This window comes from Acinonyx jubatus, chromosome A1, assembly GCF_027475565.1.
Source record: "Acinonyx jubatus isolate Ajub_Pintada_27869175 chromosome A1, VMU_Ajub_asm_v1.0, whole genome shotgun sequence".
Classification (NCBI taxonomy): Eukaryota; Metazoa; Chordata; class Mammalia; order Carnivora; family Felidae; genus Acinonyx; species Acinonyx jubatus.
Window position 1 is genome coordinate 140663672 of NC_069380.1, and position 22863 is coordinate 140686534.

A 22863-nucleotide genomic window follows, 5' to 3' on the forward strand; every position below is an offset into this window, starting at 1 on the left:
TGAGTCCTTTCTGACAGCTGTCATGAAGGTGTGGATTTTCATGCCTTAATTTACCTTGGTTGAAATGTCATTCCAGGAGAGTTGAGGGAAGAGAGCAGTTCCAGATGAGAGTGCTACAGACTCCTGCTGTTCTTAACCAAAGTTCAGTAGTTTTTTGAATAAAACTTTTTCAATTTTGTATGTCAGGGTATTGAAATGGTTTTTAGTTTTATCCAGTTTTTAAAAATCTTTATTTTTTGAGGAGAGGATTTGTTGACTTTGTCACTTTGTCATGCTAGAAGTGAATTTCTATTTCTTGATTGAGTTTCATGTGTCCTACACTCATTTCCTGCTGTTCATGATGATACCTGAAGTTTCCATAGCTTGTGTGGCCCCTCCTTACAACTCCCCACACACGCCCTTTCTCTCCACAGTCCTTCCATTACTTGTAAGATAATTTTAGGTAGGTTAGTATTTGAAGTTCCTTGTTTACTACTATGTAAATATGTTTATAATTGGACTTTTTTTTTGGTACAACTACCATTACTGCAGTAAATACTTGGCTTGTTTTGGTCTCTTCTTTTTACACACACACACACACACACACACACACACACACACACACACACACCCTTATACACCCTTTTGCTGAATCTTTGCATACTCCCTGGCATAACTGAAAAACTATGATGAAATATGAAGGTGATCTGTTTCTTTAATCTAGAGACTCAGATCCTTAAATTCTGGGAAAACTTACTGTTTTTTTGATTATTTCTTTGCTTTCTGTTTTCTTTGCATTCTTTTTAATAAAAAACCTTGTTAATCAGATATTGGAACTCTTGAGGAAAATTAACATTCTAATCTTTTTTCTTGTGTTGTTCATCCTTTTGTTTTATTATGCTTTCTAGAAAATTTCCTAAACTCTTTGCTAAGAATCAGGATGACATTAATCTTCTGAATACCACCATAAATCTAGAAGACAGTCGAGTATTGCTTTCAATTTGAAGGAAATACAATTTCTAACCTAGAATTCTATTCTCAAACTATCAAATTAAATGTCAGATAGATGGTCAAACGAATTTCACAAAGTGTACCTTTCCTGTATCATTTCTCAGTATTCTCCTAGAATAGATGAGCACTGCCAAAAATGAGAAAGTAAACTATGAAAAAGAAAACATGGGGTCCATAAACCAGGACTTCTAATACAAGAGAGATGTCCAGTTTATTTCCAGGATAGTGTTGAAGAGAGGTCTCAATATGACATATTGGTGGCCATCCCAGAGGTTTATAAGTTTCAATTTGAACAGATTAGATTTTAAGAGAAACATTTTCAAGAAGATAAGATTGATAGAATTTCTAATGAATTTGAAAGATAGTTCAATATGTATGTATTCATGTATATAATGAATATATAAACATCGTTGCTAACTCTAAGAAATTGAGAATGGCTGTGCAGAGTAGCACATTTAGTTATAGTATACTTCTTGTTTCCGCTTTGAATAACATTTACATAGTTACAAAAAGTGAGCAGTTCTAACAGACCAAAATTATAGCTATATTTGGAAGGTCAGGGAAAACTAAGCGTCTGTGTGCAAGGTGGGGCTAGAAGTAGGGGAGAAGAATTTAAAGGAAAGTGAAATCCTTACTTCTAGAGTAGTAAATTGCTATTTAATGTTCAAATGAAAAATTGAGAAAGTAATAATCCAAGCATACTACTCCAGGTTATGGAGATAAGTGGTATCCAAATAATCAGAATCAAAAATGGTTACATCTGAGGAATGGCAATGGATGGTGGAAGGATTGTGGGGGCTGTTGGAAGATAGCTTGTTTTTTGAAACAACTGTCTAGAGCTATTTGACTCTTTCAACTATTACACATACAACCTCAAATTATAAAAAAAAAAATCCCAAAACTTAAAAAAAATACATACTATGAAGTGAATTGGAAGTTATTTGAGTGTGAACAGGGCCTTTCGGTAGCCTTCATAGAGTAGGATGATACAGCCAAACCATTTTCTTTGTGTGCTGCCTGTGTTGGTGGTGGTTTTTTCTCTTAGAGGGTTTATTTTCCTCAGAAACAAATGTTTCAGAGTGGTTTTTTACTCTCCCACATGAGATTAACCTGGCTTCCGTTATCAGGGTTGTGTGAAAAGGAGACTGGGTACCCTGTTGATATTCAGACTATGAATGTTCACTTAATTTCTGTTTTCAGTATGAATGTGCTTCTCTGTTCTGGTGTCTTGGTTTGGGAATCCCTGTGGTTCGGTTTCTCCAGAGAGTAAGTGTCCAGTCTTTTGCCTTGGTTATAGAATGGCGTTTGCCCTTAGGGAATGGGAGCAAGAATCTGAGGTCACATGGCTTCTTTGTATAGACTTTCAGCCAATCTTTATGTTTTGCTTGCATGTTGCTTTGCAGACATAGTTTGTGTTTCTAATTTTTGAGATTTTCTAAGGTTTGAGCTGTTTTCACACAGTTTGTTTCATAACTTTCTCTGTTGACTTGGATTTCAGTTTTGTCTGTGGAATCAGTTACTAATTGCTAATCTCTTTTCCAGCTTAAAAAATTTTGTTACTGTCATCTTCTTTGTTTTGTCCCTGTCGTTTTATACACAAGATTAAAAATATATATCCAGGAACAAAATTACTTACTGTCATTTTAGTGGTACTTTGGAAGAGAGTAGAGGTAAACTTGTAGGTTTAACTGGATATCGAGGTATACTTTATTTTTAATTTTTTATTAATATATTTTATTTTCTTTAGAGCAGTTTTAAGTTTATAACCAATTTGGGAGTATGGTACAGAGAATTCCCATATAACTCTTGCTTTCACATGTGCATAGCTCTCTCTTTTACCTGTATCACCACTAGAATGGTACATTTGTTAAAATTTCTGGACCTATATTGATGCATGATTATCACTCAAAGACTGTATTTTATATTAGGGTTCACTCTTGATGTTGCACATTTTAGAAATTTGAACAAATATAATGACATGTATCCACCGTTACAGTTTCATACATAATAGTTTCTCTGCCATAAAAATCCTGTGTGTTTGGCCTTTCATCCCACCCTATCCACTAACCCCTGGCAACTACTGATCTTTTTATTATCTCCATAGTTCTGCCTTCTCCAGAAAGTTCTCTTGTTGGAGTCACACAGTATGTAGCCTTTTCACATTTGCTTCTTTTACTTAGAAGAAACTTAATGCACATTTTTATGTCTTTTCATGGCTTGATAATTCATTTCTTTTTAGTGTGCTGTAAGATTCCTTTTTTTGGATTGGGGCACCTGGATGGCTCATCTGGTTGAGTGTGAGAGTCGGCTTTGGCTCTGGTCATGATCTCATGGTTCATGAGTTTGGGCCCTGCATTGGGCTCTGTGCTGTTAGCATGGGGCCTGCTTGGGATTCTCTGTCTTCTCTCTGCCCTTCCCCCTGCTCACACAGATGTGTACTCTCTCTAAATAAATCAATAAACTTAAAACATATCAAAGATTCCTTTGGATGTACCACAGTTCGTTTATTCATTCAGTTACAGAAGGACATCTTAGTAGCTTCTAAGTTTTTGGCCATTGTTAATAAAACTGCTGTCAACATCTGTGTGCAGTTTTTGTGTGGGGATACGTTTTCAACTCCTTCAAGTACGAAATCAATGGAAAAAGTTAGGAATAAGTGACTTCTGGACAGTATTAACTCTTCTGTCCATGAACATGGAATATATATTTATTTATTTCCTTGATTTCTTTTATAGAGTTTTGTATTTTTCCTCCGATAGATCTTATACATGTGTTGTTGGATTTATACCTGCATATTTCATTTGTTTGGGTGGTGTTGTAAATGGGATTGTGTTTTTAATTTCAAATTCCACTTGTTCATTGCGGCTATGTAGTGGTGCAGTTGATTTTTGTATGTTAACATCATGTCCTGCAACTTTGCATTAATTGGTTATAAATTCAAGGAGGTTTTGTTTATTCTTTCATATTTTCTGTACAGATGATCTGCAAACAAAGATGGTTTAATTCCTTCTTTCTCAGTCTTTATACCTTTTGTTTGTTTTTCTTGTCTCACTGCATAAACTTGGACTTCCGGTTTGATTTTGACAGGCTGTGGTGAGAGTTTTCTTGCCTCCTTCCTCATCTTTAGAGGGAAAGCTTCCCAGTTTCCCATCATGAAGTGTGATGTTAGCTATAGGTTTTTGTAGATGAGATCTATCAAATTAGTGACGGTCTCCCTCCATTCCTGGTTTACTGAGCGTTTATATCATGAAGGATTTTAGATTTTGGATGTTGGATCTTGTCAAATGCTTTTTCTCAATCTGTTGATTCCCAGAGTCTACAGTATGCATTTACAATTAATCTATATCCACTTTCTAAAAAAAAAAAAAAAAAAAAAAAGTTTATTTTTGAGAGACAGAGAGGCAGAGAGAGAGATGGAGACAGAGGATCTGAAGTGGGCTCCGTGCTGAGATCCAGAGAGCCCAGTGAGGTGCCTGAACTCATGAACTGTGAGATCATGACCTGAACCAAAGTCCGATGCCTCACAGACTGAGCCACCCAGGTGCCCCCATATCCACTTTTAAGTAACAGTGTACCACTTCGTGGGTAGTGTGAGTACTTTATAATATCAAAATAATCCTAATTCCTCCCTCAACTTTTTATCATTGCTGTCATTCTTGACATTTATACATAAGCATATATATACACCAAGATAAGCATTTTTCCTTCATTTACTAGTTCTTTGATGCCCTTCCTTTCTTTATGTGGATATGTTTTTCTGACCTATATTATTTGCCTTCGCTCCGAAGAACTTCATTTACGATTTCTTGCAAAGCAGGTCTACTAGCAATGAATACCTTTGATTTTTGTTTGTTGTCTTATGTCTTTTTTTCCTCCTTCACTTTTGAGGAGTAATTTAATGAGGTTCAGAATTCCAGGTTGGTGGCTTTTTTACTCTCAAGACTAAATATTTTACTGAACTATTCTACTTGTTTGAATGATTTCTGAGGAGATGTTGGATATAATTATTATCTTTGCTTCTCTATAGCTAAGGTGTTTTTCCTCTTAGCTTTTTTGAGAACTTTTTCTTCATCTTTGATTTTTTTGTGGTTTGAATATAATTTGCCTAGATATAATTCTGTTTGGTGTTCTCTGAGCTTCCTGGGTCTATTATTTGGTAATGGGCATTAATTTGGGGAAAATTCTTATAATTATTTCTAATATTCTGTTTCTTTCTCTCTTCCTCTGGTATTACTGTTTTACATATGTTACAGCTTTTGTAGTTGTCCCACAGTCCCTGGATATTCTTTATTTTTTATTAAGTCTTTTTCTTTTTGCTTTTAATTTTTGGAGAATTAATGTTAAGATATCCTCAAACTCTCATTCTTTCCTCAACCATGTCCAGTCTAATAATAAGCCCTACAAATGCAGTCTTCATTTCTACTACAGTGGTTTAGATCTCAAGCATTTCTGCTTGTTTCTTTGTTAGAGTTTCCATCTCTCTGCTTACATTGTTAGTTTCATTTTGTCTGCTCTCCACTTTATGTGTTAGAGCACTAAGCATATTAATCATTGTTGTGAGATTTCTGCTCTGGCAATTACAGTGTCCCAGCCATATCTGACTCTGGTCTGATGCTTGCTCTCTCTTCACACAGTGTTTTTTTGCATTGTAGTATACTTGCTAATTTTTACTTCCTAGCTAGATGTGATGTACTAGGTAAAAGAAACTGCTGTAAATTTTGCCTTTAGTAATATGACTTAAAGTTGTCGGGGAGGGGAGGGAAAGTATTCTTTAATCCTAAGATTAGGTCTTTGTCTTTTTGTGAGCCTATGCCTCTGGACTGTGAATTTGATCAATTTTTCTTAGGCCCCCTACCCACTTAGATGGGACAGTTGGCATATGTCCCTTTCATAATGAGGTTTAGATTCTAGTAAAGCCCTCTGGAGATTAGGCTCTAGTTAGTTTCTCCTATGGGCAGACCTTGTTAAGATAAGCACAGTGCTCTGGAGCACACTGTTCCTTTTCTCCTCTTTCTGCCACAAGCATGAGGGGATCCCCACCCCACCGTATTCACTGTGAGAACCAGGTTGAGCTGTTGGTAAAACATATATGTCAGGCTCCCCCATGACTAGGTCTCCCTGGAAATTTTAACTCTGAGAGCTTTTTGCTCTGAGCCTCCAACAATTCATCAATTATAGTTCAGATTTTTCTACCCTGGCACTTCTTCCTGCAGAGGTTTTTGCTCCTGTAACTTTTGATTTTCTGTTTTCACCCATCTCTCCAATTTTGGGGTAGCAGTTTGCCCTGTGATCTCACTTTTCTTTGGGATTTAAGAAGAGTTGCTGATTTTTCAGTTTAGCCTTTTACTTGTTAGGATGGCTATTTCTAACCTTCTTGAAAGTATACTTATTAAAAGTAAGCTGTCTAGGGGCACCTGGGTGGCTCAGTCGGTTAAGCATAGGACTTTGGTTGAGGTCATGCTCTCATGTTTCATGCATTCAAGTCCTGCATCAGGCTCTGTGTTGACAGCTTGGAGCCTGGAACCTGCTTCAGATTCTGTTTGTCTCCCTCTCTCTCTCTGTCCTCCCCCCACTCATGCTCTGTCTCTGTCTCTCAAAAATAAACATTGGAAAAAAAAAATTAAAAAAAAAAAAAAAGGAAGCTGTCTCTGGACAAGACAGGTTTTTTTTTGTCTGTTTCCCCCATGGTTAATATCCAAGGGTATATTACGCCTTTTATGTTGGACTGTTTTGCTCATTGAAATTAGAAATTAACTGTAATTGAACTGTAACATCATTTTAACATCTTGAAAGACATTTTAATAGAGAATGAATGAGAAAGTTTAATTTTTTCTCTAAACAGATACTTTAAGCATGAGAACATATTCAAAGCTCAGGAATTGATATAGTTTATTTATATGCTGTTTAAATGAAAGTCTTTCAGTTAAATGCTGCCTTTTGTAATTACTTTTTCTTTTCTTTTGTTTTTTAATGTTTGTTTATTTTTGAAAGAGACAGAGACAGAATGCAAGTGGGTTTAGAGGCAGAGAGAGAGGGAGACACAGAATCCAAAGCAGGCTCCAAGGCCCATGCTGTCAGCACAGAGCCCAACACGGGAGTCGAACTCATGAGCTGTGAGATCATGACCTGAGCCAAAGTCGGACACCAACTGAGCCACCCAGGCTCCCCTGTAATTACTCTTTTTCATCTTCTCTGTTTATATAACCAGAGAAAGAGAGAATTTTTTTTTTCTATTTAAAGAATATTTTGTTAAGTTTTTATTCAAATTCCAGTTAACATACAGTGTAATATTAGTTTTAGGTGTATAATATAATGGTTCAACACTTGCATACATCACCCTGTGTTCCTCACAAGTGAACTCCTTAATCCCCATCACCTATTTCACCCATTCCCCCACCTATCTTCCCTCTGGCAACTTTGTTCTTTCCAGTTAAGAGTCTGTTTCTTGGTTTCCTACCCACCCCCCTTTGCTTGTTTTGTTTCTTAAATAATGCATGAGTGAAATCATACAGTATTTGTCTTTCTCTGACTGACTTATTTCACTTAGCACTATACTCACTAGCTCCTTCCATGTTGTTGCAAGATTTCATTCTTTTTTGATAGCTAAGTAAAATTTCATTATAAATATGTACCACATCTTCCTTAGCCATTCATCAATTGATGGTTACTTGAGCTGTTTCCATAATTTGGCTATTGGAGGTAATGCTACTGTAAACTTTAGGGTGCATATATCCCTTTGAATTAGTGTTTTTGTATTTTTTTGGTAAACAGTAGTATAATTGCTGGATCGTACAGTAGTCCTGTTTTTAATTTTTTGAGGAACCTCCCTACTGTTTCCCACAGTGGCTGAACCAGTTTGCATTCCCACCAACAGTGCAAGAGGGTTCCTCTATCTCCACATTCTTGTCAACACCTATTGTTTCTTGTGTTGTTGATTTTAGCCATTCTGACATGTGTGAGGTGATACCTCATTGTAGTTTTAACTGGAATTTCCCTGATAAGTGATGTTGAGCATCTTTTTGTGTGTCTTTTGGCCATCTGCAAGGAGAACCTACTGTTTATCGTATTTTCTTACATGTGTATGTATATATGGTATAGAGTCTATAAGTTAGATCTAGTACTTGATATTGTTTAATATTTACTATCTTTTGAATGGGTCTTCAAGTTGCTGAGATTTTTCAGTTAGGCCTTCATACTGAATAGGGTTCCTGTGTTCCTTTCTACTTTGTTATATTTACATTATCACTTAATTTGTGGTGAATCCAGGTACTTCAGTGATCTTCACTTATTCTCTTTATTTTAGAATAGTTACTAATAATGTTGATTTCTTTTTTTATATATATATTTACTTTTGAGAGAGAGACAGACAGACAAAGCATGAGCAGGGGAAGGACAGAGACAGAGGGAGACACAGAATCCAAAGCAGGCTCCAGGCTCTGAGTTGTCAGCACAGAGCCTGACGTGGGGCTTGAACTCATGAACCGTGACATCATGACCTGAGCCGAAGTCGAATGCTCAACAGACTGAGCTACCTAGGCACCCCTCTTTATTTCTTGAATAACTTTTTACCCCAAGTAATTAATGTTGAGAATGTGGAGAAGAAAAGTGGCCTATTACTTTTTATGCAGCTTATTTCGTAATAGTTTTCCTGAGAGTGATGTAAAAACCATTTCCGGAAGCTTAAGGATATTTCTCTGTAACTATAATGTGTGAAGTTGATTTTCTTAATTTTTAACCAGAATGATATACCACATAGTAGAATTTTAAAACTCTGAAACACCCGCTTTTGTGTGCACCTGAAAGAATGTATGTTCTGCTAAGTTGGAAAGAATGTGTAAATATCTACGTGGTCATATCGGTTGATAGTGGTGTTCAGGTCTTCTGTAACCATACTGATTTTTTTGTCTACTTGTTTTATCAGTTCCTGAGAGAGATAGATTGAAATTTCTGACTTGATGGGTTTTTCTGGTTCTTTTAATTCTATCAGTTTTTGCTTCATGTAGGTTGATACTATCTTGTTAGGTAGAAACAGATTTGTGATGTTTTCTTTGTGTTTTGACTTGTTTATCATTACTAACGTTCCTCTTTATCCCTGGTAATAATACTTCTGTAATCTATTTTATATGATAATATTATAACCACACCCCAGCTTTCTTTTGATTCGTGTTTGCCTGTTACATATTTTTTGGTTCTTTTGTTTTTAACCTTTTAGTGTGTTTACATTTAAAGTAGCTCTTTTTGGTAGATAACATATAGTTGGTTCTTGGTGTTGCAATCAAGTTGACAATATCTTTTAGTTTGTTTACGTTATTTACATATATTGATCTGGTTGGATTAAAATCTGTTTTTTTATGAGCTGTTTTCTATTCCAACTATTCTTTGTTTCTTTATCATTCTTGCCTTCTTCTGGATTAATTATTTTGAGTGTGTTGATGAACTTGTTTGAAGTATTATTTATATCTGCTGTCATGTCTTTTTCTCTGCCGTATCTGTTTGGTTATTTCCTATAGTTTCCTAAGCGGAAGCCTTTTGCCACTGCATTTTGGTTTTAATTTGAGAGATACAGTTCTTTCTTAGACTTGAGACTTACTCTTTTGGTATTTAAGTTATTCTTTAAAAAGTTTATTTAAATAAACTTTAACAGTTTTCTTTAAACTATCTGTAAATTTTTCTTTTTTTTATTGTTCTTTCAATAGGTTATTCTTTTCAAGGCAAATTGGTTGTGAAGATAACCTATGGTACTGTTTGACATAATTGCACTTTGCAGTAAATCGGTATAATTGATCCTTGAACGATGCCCTAACACCCTGCACAGTTGAAAATCTGTGTATAACTCTGACTTTGCAGAACTTAACTACTAATAGCCTGTTGACTAAAAGCCTTACTGGTAACGTAAACATTCAATGAACAGTTATTTTGTATGTTATATATATTATATACTATATTCTTACAATGAAGTAAGCTAGAAAAGAGAAACTTACTAAGAAAATCACAAGGAAAATACGTTTCCTGTATTTATTGATACCATTGTCTGTTTATAAGGTGAATCATCTATCAGTTATCTATATCAATATTATCTTATATGATACAAAATACTCTAGATATTATATGTATAACACTAGACATCAAACATGAAAATACTTGAAAAGGAAATTCATATTTATTTATAAGTATAATGATTCATGCATTAATAATGAAGAAGCAGCAGTTTAGTTGCTTTTTGATAGCCTAGTCTATACACTAATGAACTCAAAACTTTTATGGCATATTACAGATATATTCCTAATAATGTATTAGAAATATTATTTATTTATGTATTTTTAAGTTTATTTTGAGAGAGAGAGTGCATGCAAGTAGGGGAGGGGCTGAGAGAATTCCAAGCAGGGTCTACACTCCCAGCACAAAGCTCGACATGGGGCTTAAACTCACAAACTGTGAGATCATGACCTGAGCCGAAATCAAGAGTCATATGTTTAACTGAATGAGCTACCCAGGTGCCCCTGAAAATACTATAGTGAAAAAACAAAAACACTTACTTACCTCTGATGATAGGGTGATAAGCAGTTTCCCATTACAAGAGAGACATAATGTATATATGATATAATAATTCTTTGAAAGCAGAGTTACAAAAAAACAGTTAGAAATCCAACATGTTAGTAATGTTATAGTAAATATCACTCACCTTACACCTGGGTAAGAATAGGCTTTCTGCTTCCATACAAGTCTTGCACATGATGTTTTATATGATGACTAATCAGGTGAGGATGACACAGAATGTCTCATACAGTTCTTACTGTATAGTTACTAGATTTCTACATGAAGACACATACACAGCAGGTAAGTTGATTAACTATATGGCATGATGATTGTTTATAATCACTTGTTAAATGGAAGTAGACCATCATAAATGTCTTTGTCCTTGTCATCTTCATGTTGAGAAAACTGTGAGGAAGAGGAGCAAGAGGAGGGATTGGTCTTGCTGTCTCAGCTGTGGCAGAGGTGGAAGGAGAGGCAGGCACATAGTGTAACTTTATGGAAATCTATTGTCCATTCTGTCTGATTTATTTTGCTTTTCATTTTTCTAAAAATGTTTGTATTGTACCAGTCCCTCTTCCACTGTATGCTTTGGTTTTTAGTGCTTGTGTCCAAGAAGGGTCCATATCATAAAAGAAGTCAAAAGCAGCCTTGAATAATCAGAACCCTTTTGTCAGATTTCTAATGTTAGTATGTTTTCTCGTGCTGTGTGTTCTCCATCTTCTTCCTCATCATCGGGCACTGATTTGGAAGCACTCATGTCCGTTAATTCCTCTGGTGTGGTGATATCTTACACCTCTTAAATTTCTCCAAGATCCATAATCCATATGTTGAAATCATTCCCCTCCCTCCCTGCCTTTTCTTTCTTTCTGTTTCGTTTCGTTTCATTTCTTTTCCCTTTTCTTTTCTTTTCTATCTCTTCTCTTCTCTTCTCTTCTCTTCTCTTCTCTTCTCTTCTCTTCTCTTCTCTTCTCTTCTCTTTCTGCCATTATCACAATCTCTTGTATGATTTCCTTGATTGGCTCTGTCATAAGTCCTGAGAAGTCATGTACAACATCTAGACGCAGTCTTCTTTAGCAGGAATTTATTATTTCAGGCTGGATAGCTCTCATGGCATTTTGTTTACAACAGTGGCACCTTTAGCAGTGTAAATCTTGCAGACTTTCATGATGATCTGTCTGTTGGGGTTCTCCTCCATTGCACCAACAATACTTTGATAGAGTACTATGTGTAATGAGCCTTAAAGGTCCTTATGATTCCCTGATATAGAGGCTGAATTAGAGACATTGTATTTGGGGGCATAGTAGACCACTTTGACGCCTTTGGTGTTCAGGTCATAGGAATCCGGGTGGCCAGGGACATTGTCCAATATCAGAGGAACTTTAATAGGCAGTCCCTTACTGGAAAGGTACTTATTACTTCAGGGACAAAACATCAATAAAACCAATTCAGAAAAAGGGTTCTCATTGTCCAGGCCTTCTTGTTGTACAGCCAAAGGACTGGTGGCTGGTGTTTATCCTGTCCCTTCAAGGATTAGAGGTTAGAAGCTTAAAAGATAAGGGCAGTCCTGATTATAAACCTGCCTGTATTTGCGCAAAACAGTCGAGTTAGCCTGTCCCTTCCTGCCTTAAATACTGGTGCTCACTTCTCTTCCCTGCTAATAAATGACCTTTGTGGCATTTTTTTTTTTTACTTTAATAGGGCACCTCATCTGCCTTAAACACATCTTTGGGCAAGTATGTTTTCTTCTCAATGATTTTCTTAATGGCATCTGGGAACTCAACTGCTGTCTCTTGGTTGGCAGAAGCTGCTTTCTCCTGTTGTCTTGACATTTTTTAAGCCAAACCTTTGTGTAAAATTATCAAACCATCCTTTTCTAGTGTTAAATTCTCCAGCTTTAGATCCTTTACTTTGCTTTTGCTTTAAAGTTTTCCTTTTATTACAGCAATCTTGGCTCCCACATAAATGCTGCATTTTCAGTACAAGATTAAAAGGTATTTAGCAAAAAATGTAAGACTTTTGTCACCTGTTACTATCACTGCAGTGATAACTTCATGAATTTCCTTTTCTTGGAATGGTCCTTATATTGGATTCATTGATCTTAAGATGGTGGGCCGTTGTAGTTGCACACCTCAGCCTATGGTACATATCAGGCATTTCAACTTTTTCCTGTAATGCTGTGACTTTTCTCTGTTCTTGGGAGCACTTCCAGCATCACTAGAGGAAGTTTGTATGGGTCCCATCGTGTTATTCAGGGTTCACTGTATTGTACTAAACATGATAAAAAATAAGCAAGAACTGTGGGAGACCACTCTTATGGTAATTCTGAATGTATTATAGTTTGTTTTATGCAGTTATGATTTAATACTGCATCTTTATACTTGTCTATGTGTCTCTTGACTGTAAATGGTATCATGTAGAAAGTATTTATATATATAATTGTGATGACTCTTTAAACATTTTTTTAATGTTTATTTATTTATGAGACAGAGCAGGGGGGGGCAGAGAGAGAGGGACAGAGGATCTGAAGTGGGTTCTGTGCCAACAGCAGTGAGCCCAGCGCAGGGCTGAAACCCATGAACTGAACCGTGAGATCGTGACCTGAGCTGAAGTCAGTCACTTCGGTACCCTCTGAACCACCCAGGCATCCCGTGATAACTTTTTATAACAGATTTATATATTTTTGTTGTAGTAAATGATAAAATAAACAAGTATCTACATATACAGTTATGATCACGACATAACTTTTTCTTTGATGTTTCTAGGCTCCTTGTTTTCAAACTGTTGCAGATCTACAAAAAAAATTTCCAATATGTTTATTGAAAAAAAAGCATGTATAAGTGGACCTATGTAGTTCCAACCTGTGTTGTTCAAGGATCAAATGTACTTTCAGGTGTACCTTTCTTATATACCAGCTGAAGTGCATAAGGTGGTGTTAGTTGCAGAATTTTAAAATCCCTCACACTTTAAAATAATTGAGGTTTGCAGTAAATACGGAAATAACTTAAGGTAGATGGGACAAAGGTTTTTAAAATATCTTTTAATCAGTTAGTTCTAGATTTTTTATTTCTTTAGCTGGTTATTTTGCACTCATCTGATATTAGCAGAAAATACAAATAGGCTGAGTAGCATTGTTCCTTGAATGGCAAAACCAGGTAAGAAACATTTGTATATGGTATAGTTAAGAGTTAGTTTTAGGTGTCGGGCTGCCTGGGTGGCTCAGTTGGTTGAGCATCCAACTCTTGATTTCAGCTCAGGTCATGATTACAGGATTGTAGAATCAAGCCCTTCATCAGGCTCCACTCTGAGCATGGAGCCTACTTGAGATTCTCTCTCTCTCTCTCTCTCTCTCTCTCTCTCTCTCTCCCCCCCACTCTGCCCCTATACCTCGCTTGTGCTCTTTCTCAAAAATAAACATCTAAAAAAATTTTTTTTAAGTTTATTTATTTTGAGAGAGAGCAAGAGAGAGAGAGAGCACACACAAGTATGAGCCAGGGGAGGGACGGAGAAAGAGAGCCAAGCAGGCTCCATGTTGTCAGCACAGAGCCCAATGCAGGGCTCGATCTCACAAACCATGAGATCATGACCTGAGCCAAAGTTGGACTCTTAACTGATTGAGCCACCCAGGCGCCCCTCAGAATAAATAAACATTTAAAAAAATTGTTTAAATGGTTGACTACTGACTGATTTTCATTACTTATGCTTTCTAAATTGAATGGCAATTCAGATGTGAGATTTCATTTGTTAGGAAAATTTTTGTTTAATCAAGTGAAAGTTTTGTTTAATTTCAATCCTTATTTTCTGATTTGCTGCACAATAGTATTTTGTTCTTTGTATCCTCCTTGACTCTTCTTAAAAGAGAGTGTTTTAGAGAACTGAAATTATCACAAATGAAAATATGTAATCTCACCTTATATAGAAAACACTGCAGTGAGCATTTGAAGTTAATTTAATTTAGACATTCACATCCTGTTGATTGATAATTGGCTTTCTTGGGCAAAATGGAATTGAAATAATAGCCTACAGATAGATTTATCACATGGTTAAAAACATTAACTTCACAACTAGACAGGTCTCAGCATTTCTGTTACCAGCTCTGTATTTGGATCATTTAACTTCTCTAAATCTGTTTATTCATCAGTAAAAGGGGGTCAATTTTTAAAAATTTTTTAAAATGTTTATTTTTGAGAGAGAGACAGAGCACAAGCTGGGGAGGGGCAGAGAGAGAGAGGGGGGAGACAGAATCTGAAGCAGGCTCTAGGCTCTGAGCTGTTTTGTACAGAGCCTGATGCAGGGCTTGAACCCACAAATTGTGAGAACATGACATGAGCTGAAGTCAGATGCTTAACCGACTGAGCTACCCAGGTGCCCCAAAAGGGAGTCAGTATTGTTGCCTACCTCACAGTGGGTATTGTAAAAATGAAATGGCTAATTCATGTGTTTGCCATGGTCACTGACACATAATTTTCAATCAGTGTTAACTTTTATTACAAAATATAGACTCAGTTAAGTGTAAAGGATATAGACCTTGAACCTCAGGTCTAGGTTTAAAATTGTTTAAGTTTAAAATTTCATTACTGGGGGGCCTTCTGGGTGGTTCGTTGGTTAAACGTTCGACTCTTGATTTCGGTTCGAGTCACGATTTCATGGTTTGTGAGATCAAGCCCTGTGTTGGGCTCTATGCTGAGACAGTGTAGAGCCTGCTTGGTTTTCCTTCTATTCCTTTCCCTCTCCCTTTTTCTGTCCCTTCCCTGTGTTCTCTCTCTCTCTCTCTCTCTCTCTCTCTCACACACACACACACACACACACACACACACACGTGCGCTCTCTAAAAATAAATCAGTAAAAAAAAATTTTTATTACATGCAAACTTTTTATTTCCTTCTGCTTTTGGAAAAGCATAGACAGGAGGAAGACAGAGTGTAGGGATCTAGGGTCTCTTTCATCCCAGTGTTATGCTTTTTCATTTAGACTAATCTAGTGAATGATTTTTAAATGGTTTTTATGTCACAGACTCCATTATGAATATAAAAATTTTGAGTCCTTTTTTTAAAGAAAAATATATATGCAAAATTTTATGCACAATTTGGGTGGGTTTTGTGCTCCTTCCTTTTAAAGCTTACCTGTGGAGCACCTGTTCAAAAAGAATTGATTTCAGCACAAAATTATTAGAGTGAAAATGGGGTTGGTTTCTAGAGTGTTGCATTCCAAAGTAACAGTAATTAAGACCACGAAAGTAGCTGTACTTTGTAGGTTCTACTTTATTCTAATGTTATGACATCAGCAAGAATCTCACGTATTACTTTGTTCTCTTAATAGTAATGAAGTTACCCACCATGTCCCAGAAATGCTCAAGATCTTATCAGAGGCCAGATATCACTTGTGTGAGCACAATATTCTATGAACAAAACAATTTTAGTGCAGTTTTGTACTAGTGTAGTAGAGGTACCAACAAGTAACACTTATTGATGACTTAGAATGTGCCTCCATATTCCCTGTTAAGCCCTTTATATTCATTTCATCCATTTAAAAGTAGATTCCACTGTTACTCCCATTTTGTAAATAGAAAATCTCAGACTTAGGTTTCGATTTTCTTGAAACTATACAACTTTGAGTCGGAGATTCTGGATTTAAGCCCAAGTCTGTCTCTAAAGCTACATGCTCTTAGTTACCATGCCAAGTTACTGAAGACAAAACATTTGGTATTTTACTTAACTTGTGCTGCCTTATCATGGTTAAATGTGAAATTTCCATTAGCTCTTTTGAAATAATGACCTACCTTGTCTTCTCTGCCTCTTCAAACCATAGTTAATATCGCTGATACTGATGTATAGTATGAAATAAACTTTATATAAGATTATATAAATCTGTTTTCTGAGAATTTAATATGAAAATTTTGGGGAGGACTTTTTTGTTAAAAGGTGTGTTATAACTTGGCAGTATATTATTTGAAGACATTAAACCAAAACCAGCTGGCTTGAGATTTGGTTTTCCAATAGATTTTAATCTGGAAGAGCTCAGATGGCAAGTAGCAGAAAGCTTTTTTTGTTTATTTATTTATTTATACTGATGAGGAAATAGATTACATAGGTGGGTTTATTGTGAATAAATATAATTACTTACATAAATACTTGATTGTAAACTGAGGCAGATTACAGTTTAAAACCACTTAGCTTAAATCAATTAATAGTGGTTTTCTAACTAACTGTATTTGTACTCTCATCTTCTTTGGCTTAAAGTGGCTATATACAAGCTTTGTTATTTAAACATTTTGTTTACTAATCTTTTCATGTATACAAGACCCACTGCTTTTGGTTCTGGATACCAATAGAAGTCTTTATGCAGCCCGATGATGTTTTACTTCCTGGACTTTTTCTGATTTTGGCTCAGGTACAGCCGTCTACCTGGGTGTCTTGTGGCATTTACACATTTCTTCAGCCTTAGCTGGCTTTTCCTTCAAACATCTCAAATGAACTTGATATTCATGTGATGATTGTATTGCTCAAGTTTGTTAATTTACACTTTATAGCGTTTTCCACTATTTGGTATATAGGGAGTTATTTATACTTAATATACTTTTTAACATTGTGATTAGCTCACTTTTTTGCATTTTTGATAATTTTTAGGCTTTTGGCAGGGAATGTATAACCCATGTTGTAAAACTGTTTTCACAGTAGAGTCAGATTCACATGCTCTTATATCATGTTGATATAATGGCCTGTATTTTCAGTGACTGCTTGTATGTTGAAAATGAGGCAACATTTTTAAAATTTGAATTGGACTAACTTTGCATTTGTAATAATTTGAATAGATTATAGAGAAACCACTCTTGGGTACTCTTGGAGGTAAGAGTTCAGATAGTTAAGTGCTGGTATATGGAGTTTATATCTCAGAGAAATTTGGCCATTTGAATGTCTTTGGTGAAGTGGCTGTTCATGTCTTCTGCCTATTTCTTCACTGGATTATTTGTTTTTGTGTGTGTGTGGGTGTGTTGAGTTCGATAAGTACTTTATAGTTTTCGGATACTAACCCTTTCTCTGATATGTCATTTGCAAATATCTTCTCCCATTCTGTCGGTTGCCTTTTAGTTTTGTTGATTGTATCCTTCGCTGTGTAGAAGCTTTTTATTTTGATGAGGTCCCAATAGTTAATTTTTGCTTTTGTTTCCCTTGCCTCCAGAGGCATGTTGAGTAAGAAGTTGGTGCAGCTGAGGTCAAAGAGGTTTTTGCCTGCTTTATCCTAAAGGATTTTAATGGCTGCCTGTCTTACATTTAAGTCTTTCATCCATTTTGAGTTTATTTTTGTGTATGGTGTAAGAAAGTGGTCCAGGTTCATTCTTCTGCATGTCGCTGTCCGGTTTTCCCAGCAGCATTTGTTGAAGAGACTGTCTTTATTCCATTGGATATTCTTTCCTGCTTTGTCAAAGATTAGTTGACCCCATAGCTGTGGGTCCATTTCTAGGCTTTCTATTCTGTTCCTTTGATCTGTGTGTCTTTGTTGTGCCACTACCATACTGTCTTGATCATTACAGTTTTGTGATACAGCTTGAAGTGCAGAATTGTGATGCCTCCCACTTTGCCTTTCTTTTTCAACATTACGTTGACTTTTCTAGTTCCTTAAAAATTTTAGAATTGTTTGTTCTAGCTCTGTGAAAAATGCTGTTATTATTTTGATATAGATTGCAAAAACAGCATTTTTAAAAGTTTATTTTGAGAGAGAGTGAGAGAGAGAGAGAGAGAGAGAACATGTGCAGTGTCGTAGACTCTAAGTCTAAAGTTCTCTTTTGGCCAGCAAAAGAGTAGATGCAGGATTAAAGCAATAGATGGCTAATGTCTGGGAAAAGACACGAGCCCCGAATAAGGGTCCTTGCCCTGTATTTATTCAGATCAGAAAGCTTACAAATGTGATGGGCGTGTACAAAGAGACAAAGAAACTGGGAATATCAACTTGGGGACGTGAGGGAAGAGGGATTTTTTTTGAAGATATATGGTGTTGGGGTTTGGGTCCATATAAAACAAAATCCTGGCACCGGGCAGATGGGCAGATGATTGTTAACAGCAGACAGGAGGCGCCGTGTCTGTTTAACATAGCTATCCTAGGGGATGAGACAGATAGGGGGAATAACCTCAGGATTAATAAGGCACCTTTTCTTTTGTTAACCATGTCTGCTCTGGGCTGCGTTGCTTGCAGTGTAGTTAGTGGTCCATAGTCCAGTTCACCAATTTACCTAACTTGGCCTTATCCTCCTGTGAAAGCAGCTTTTCTGCTATAGTACTTGGGGGTGCTTCCACCCTGAATTGGGGTGCTTCCACCCTGAATATCTAATCTCGTTTATTTCATATACCTATGTATTAGGCACCTTTGCACCTGTTCCTGTTTAGGGTCTTTGCCCCTCCCTGTCTGTTCTGGGGGATCTGCACCCCCTTTCTATTTCGGGGTGCCTTTGTACCTCCCTATTCCTTGCTCCTTGCACCCCCCTATTCTTGGGGTGGCTTTGCACCCCCCGATTCTTGGGGTGGCAATCTGGTTTACCCAAACTCGGGTGTGAGCATTTTATGGCTTTGTATTTTTTTATGCCTTGTTAACCCATTGATGTAAGCCTGTAATATAACCCATTGATGTAAGTGTAATATATTACTCGTAGAATTACTGTGAAAGTGGAACGATTTGATTTAAATCTAATATAGAAAACAGTCATAAACTACTAAAATCTGCTTTTTTTTGTGCTTTGGAGAAATGACTGATTCTAGAACAGGGAAAATACAACATGAGCAGAGATTAAGTGCTTAAGCAAACAGATTCTGAAAGGCTAAAGCTGGAATAATTTTAGCAACAAAATGATAGTGTTTAATTTTAACCCAAAGAGTAGAAAAATATCCATGAGTCCATACGGATATAAACAAATGGAACTGAAAGGACAGATCTTTCTTACAGAATTTGAAATCATAAATGTGGATTCTCCTCTTTCTAAGCAGTAGTGCTTAATTGTCCTCTCTTTGAATGGGGAGTAGACTTAGTGACTCACCTTTTTTTAATTTTTTAAAAAAAATTTATTAATTTTTGAGAAACAGAGAGTGAGTGGGGGAGGGGCAGAGAAAGAGAGAGGGAGACACAGAATTGGAAGCAGGCTCCAGACTCTGAGCTGTCAGCACAGAGCCCGTTGCGTGTCTCGGACTCCTGAACTGTGAGGTCATAACCTGAGCTGAAGTTGGACGCTTAACCGACTGAGCCACCCAGGCGCCCCCGACTTAATGACCCATCTTAAAAGCTGAGTACATGTGTGCTGGGCAGAAAAGAGGACTATATTGAGCATTTTAGACACAGTATAAATAAAAGCATTGACATAGCAAGACATGTTCTTCAGTTTATTTTATGAAGACAGAGATATGCTTGGTTACATTATTTGGACTTCATCCTGTAGTCGGTGGTTCAAACATTGGAAGATATAATCATCACCTAGGAAGCTTTCCTGTAAACACAGTTTTACAATATGACATGGAGGTGGATCTTGAAATAAGATACTAAGAAGCAATCTAGGTTAGAGAAAGAGGTCAGATGCCATTAAAAAAACAAAGAGAGACTTGAGAAAGTTCATTGGAAGTTCATAGGTTGGTCATGACTTTGAAGTACCTTTGGAGGAATACATTACGAGAGGCCATGTTGCAGTGGATTGAGAAGTGAATAGGAATGGGGTCTGTAAAATGAACAAGTCAGGAGATGATAGATGTTGGAGAGGATGTGGAGAAATGGGAACCCTCTTGCACTGTTGGTGGGAATGAAAACTGGTGCAGCCACTCTGGAAAACAGTGTGGAGGTTCCTCAAAAAATTAAAAATAGATCTACCCTGTGACCCAACAATAGCACTGCTGGGAATTTACCCAAGGGATAAGGAGTGCTGAGGCACAGGGGCACTTGTACCCCAGTGTTTATAGGAGCACTTTCATCAATAGCCAAATTATGGAAAGAGCCTAAATGCCCATCAACTGATGAATGGATAAAGAGGTTGTGGTTTATATATACAATGGAATACTACTTGTCAATGAGAAAGAATGAAATATGGGCTTTTGTAGCAACGTGGATGGAACTAGGGAGTATTATGTGAAGTGAAATAAGGTAGAGAAGGACAGATACCATATGTTTTCATTCATATGTGGATCCTGAGAAACTTAACAGAAGACCATGGGGGAGGGGAAGAGGGGAAAAAAATAAAAGTTACAGAGAGGGAAGGAGGCAAACCATAAGAGACTCTTAAATACTGAGAACATACTGAGACTCTTAAAACTGAGGGTTGGGGGGCGGTGGGGGAGAGAGGAAAGTGGGTGATGGGCATTGAGGAGGACACCTGTTGGGATGAGCACTGGGTGTTGTATGGAAACCAATTTGACAATAAATTTTATATATATATATATATATATATATATATATATATATATATATATATATATAGGAATGGGATGTGTAGAGGAAATCAAGACTTATTATTGGTGAGAAGGAGGGAGATCAAGGAGGTGGAAGTTAAGCAGGGAAGACAGGGCTAAAGGAAGGCTATTTGAAGATGAAAACTCTGTGTTTATACACTGGGAAGATCCTAGTGGAAGAAGTGAAGACACTTAGGAAACAAGATGAGTAACTACTGAAGTAGAATGCTCCAGAGGAATAGAGTGATGGACTAAATATTTTTATGCAAGTGTCGATTTCGACATGAGTGATACTGCCTCCTCATAGATAAGCAGTAAGAAAGGTTGGTGGCATATATAAACTTGGAACGTCATTGTATTGAGCAGGAAGTTGAGGTTTATTTCTGTGGCTTCTGGTTTTGTCTTTGATGAGGGAAACAGAGTTTTATGCTGGTACTGAGTAAGTTGAAATGTTAAGGACCTTGAAATATGTGTTTAGGCATTGGAATGTTCACTGTGATAAAAAGAGAATGGAGTAAATTTGCAACAGTTGAAAATCTTACCAAACAAATCAAATAAAGTAATATGTTAAAAAGATAGCGTATCATGATCAAGTGGATAGAGCTTTTCAAGGAATTCATGGTTGGTTTGACATTAAATAATTTACCATACTATAAACTGAAATAGAAAAATCATAAGATTATCTTAATTGATGTTAAAATACAACTTGAAAAAATTCAACACTCAATCACTCGGGATGAAAACAAGGCATCTATGAAAAATTATAATAGTTAACACCATACTTAATGCTCAAAGACTATATCCTTCTACCTAAGGTGAAGAACAGGATAAAGATGTTCATTCTCAACACTTCCATAAAACATTGTAGTGGAAATCCTGGCCAGTATAAATAGGCAAGAAAAAGAAAGAAAAGGCATCTAGATTAGGAAGGAAGAAGTAAAACTATTTGCAGATCTCTTGTTCATCTATATAGAAAATATAATAGGAGAAGTATACCTTGTTAATAGTTTGGAAGATTTGATGTTACTGTGACTTGAATTCTCTCAAAATGGATCTGTAGATGCAATGCAATTCCAGTAAAAATCCCAGCAGGTTGTTTTTATGGAATTGAACAGGTGATTCTGAAAGGTATAGAGAAATATAAAAGCCTAGAATGACAAAAACAACTTTGAAAAAGGGCAATAAGTTTGGATAGCTAACATCACTTAATTTGAAGACTTAATCGAAAACCACCATAATCATAAGTGTGATACTGACATAAAGGAAGGCAGGTAGAACAGTAGGACAGAACAGTGTCCAGAAATAAACCCACCCATATATAGATTACTGATTTTTCAAAAAGATAAAATGGTAATGTAGTTCTGAAAGGATAGTCTTTTAAAGAAATGCTGTGTAAATAAGAAAAAACTTTAATCCATACCTCATACTATATTTTAAAAGATTAATTCAAAAGGGAACATAAGCTTAAATGCAAAACTGAAAGTATAAAACCTTCAGAGAAAAAAAAAAAACTCTTGTGTTTTTGGCTTTGTCAAAGATTTCTCAGATAAAACAGTAATTTCAAGATCCATAAAAGAACTAACTCATAAATTAGAGTTCATAAAAAGGCAAAACTTCTGCTCTTTAAAAGACACCCTACAAAGAATGAAAAGACAAGCCAGGGACGGAGAAAATGCTGCCAGACATTTATCTGATAAGTGAGTGGTATGCCCAAACTCATAAAACCTAACAATAAGAGGAAAAGACAGTTAAAACCTTGAAAAAAGATGTGAACAGTCCATGACAGAAGGTAGATGTATGGATGGCAAAAAGCGGATGAAAAAGTGCTCAACAACATTAGCTATTAGAAAATGCAAATTCAAACTACATGAGATAGCATTATATACCTATAAGATTGACTAAAATTTAAACGGTTGACTAT

General features: G+C 36.3%; 1 protein-coding gene across 2 annotated transcripts in view; it reads left to right on the forward strand.

Moving 5' to 3' along the window:
* SCAMP1 (secretory carrier membrane protein 1) overlaps positions 1 to 22863 on the forward strand; it is a 127431-nt gene that overhangs the window by 82094 nt on the left and 22474 nt on the right. The gene's annotated exons all lie outside the window — the stretch shown is intronic.